We start from the raw sequence: 2,501 nt of genomic DNA, 5'->3' as shown, positions 1-2,501 counted from the left end.
TGAAAAAAAAAAAAAAAAAAAAAAAAAAAAATGTAGAAGAGAGACTTTAAAAGCAACTGACTGACTTGAGTTACATCCAGCCCTCAGGAACGAACTGAATTTGTAAGTCGAGGATCCACTGTAATCCCAGCACTCCGGGAGGCTGGGACAGGAGGATTGCCTGGATAATTTAGTTTAATTCCCACTAATGATAATAAAAGGACAAAATTCACAACATTTTGTCCAATCAAGTCATCAGGCATGAAGTGATCAGTGAGGAGGCCCTGGAGTCAGCCTCTCGTGCAGGGGAAGAAAGGGAGTGTGATATATCACTACAGTACACACATTAAAAAAGATTATCAGGAGCAGAATTATGACACTGAACTGACACATTCGATAAAATGAACAACTGTCTTGAAGGATGCCAGTCACCAGAGCCTGCTCAAGAAGATATGAATAATGGAGACAGAGTCCCAGATAAAAATAGCTCAAGACCCTCCTACAAAGAGAACTTCAGGCCCAGGGCTTTGGGTGCAGCTCTGTGGTAGAACACTTGCCTAGCCTGACCGGGCCCTGGCTTCCAGCCCCACTGCTCCCCTAACCCCCCAAAAGCAAAAGGAAACCCAAAAAGCTCCAGGCCCAGATGGATTTACTGGTGAATTCTACCAAATATTTAAGGATAAAGAAATTCTGTACCAATTCTTGCCAAGTCTTCCTCAAACTGTGCCTTTTTAAGAAGCTGGCTGCCTTTCTGGAAGCTGGATATTTTTGTGTAACTGCCACAAAGTTCTCGGGCTTTACCCTGGGATATAATTAAGTTACTGGGAACAATCTGATTCAGTCAGGGCTTGTGTTTAAGGCTGTGCCTGTTTCCCTGCCTCTGCAGTTTGAGTCAGGAGGGTTCTGTCCCCATGCATGGGATAGGGTCTTGCTGTCCTGAGTACAGGCTGAGCATGTCCCCAAGGTGCTATGTGGTGGCATTTAACTTCCACTGTGGGGTGCACCTGGTAGGTGTTTAAATTATTCAGTATCGGGGATGGAACCCAGGGCCTTCACACTGAGCTACATGCCCTACTCTTGTTTACTTTTAGACAAATTCTTACTAACTTGCCAAGTTGTTGGGTTCTGCCTCAGCCTCCCAGCATGCTGGGATTACAAGTGGGTACTACCATGCCGGCTTGAACTTGTGTTCATTACAAATTATCTGGCATCTGGCATTTCAGGGAGGCAGCCTGTGCCTCTTCCATGGTGGTCTGCAGAGGCTGTTTGCTGTTCTTACAACCTAAACTAAGATTTGAAAGCGTCTCCAAGGCACCCTAGTGACCAGGCTGCAAATGCATTTGTCCTTTGCCACCTGGATCCTTCCTGGATCATCTGAGATGGTTTCTGCTTAGATTGGGGGAAGCCCAGTTACTCCCCCACCTCTGTGGGTTTGATTTTTAGCAACTTTTGGTTTCCTGGCACTGGGTTCTTGGGATTCCTACTGACCACATACATCTGAAGGCTGAGCAGATGCTATCCTGGCTGTGTGTGTGTCTGTTTACGTCTGGTACTGGGGATTGAACCCAGGGCCTCTGCACTGAGCTATACCCACTGCCCTTCTTTTTTCAAGACTGGGTCTTGCTAAGTTACCCATGATGAGCTTGAACCTTCCATCTTCCTGCTAGTTTTGAAAGCCAGAATTACAAGTGTGTGCCATCAGGTTTTTAAAACTAGATTATCTGGCAGGGTGTGATGGCAGTATCGTGCCTGTGATCCCAGCTCTTAAGAGGCTGAGGCAGGAGGATCCCTGTGAGCTCAAGGCCTGCCTGGGCTACAGTGAGACCCTACCTCAAGAAAAAAAGACAGCAAGGCCAGAGGCTCCAGGGCTGATTACCCCCTCATTTGTATCTTAGTACTGAGTAACATACTGAAAATATTTGCAAGCATTACTTCCTAAATTTAGTAAGCGCTTCTATTTGAATCATTCTTTAGCTTGAAAGAACTTTTTTTTAAACTGAGGAAGCCTTTGATAACCACTCAGAGGAAATTACCAGCGAAGTTAAGACTCTTCATCTTTCCACTAAAGAGAACGCATGCATTCACGTGGCCAGCAGCTGGGCTTGGGAAGTCGGGGATGAGGATGGTGTCTTCCGGAAGGGTCTCCTGAGACCTCATCTCCTATTTAACAGAGGGGTGGGGGGACTACCCACTTTTGCATGCAGCGTTTCTTAAAAATATTAGACAAGGCCCAACATATCGGATCTCAAGGACGGGTGAACAGCTTTGTATTAACCTATTCATTCCCTTTCGGCACGTTTTCAGTAAATACGGAACTGCAACCCACGCAGACCAGCACCACCGCGCCGTCCGCTCGAGCGCCGCCCGGTGATGACGGGGACATCGCTGACCCCGGCTCCAGGGGGACAGGCAGGCGTGACCGACAGCGGCAAAGCCACAAACTGCAGTCGTGCGAGGCAGAAGGGGCCCGCAGGACGCTACACGCAGCCGGGTGGGGCGGCGTCGCGGGAGGACACGTGCGG

The sequence above is a fragment of the Fukomys damarensis genome, unplaced genomic scaffold, assembly GCF_012274545.1.
Source record: "Fukomys damarensis isolate Sample0158 unplaced genomic scaffold, DMR_v1.0_HiC HiC_scaffold_17, whole genome shotgun sequence".
Taxonomy (NCBI): domain Eukaryota; kingdom Metazoa; phylum Chordata; class Mammalia; order Rodentia; family Bathyergidae; genus Fukomys; species Fukomys damarensis.
Note: the sequence above shows the minus strand (reverse complement) of the source record.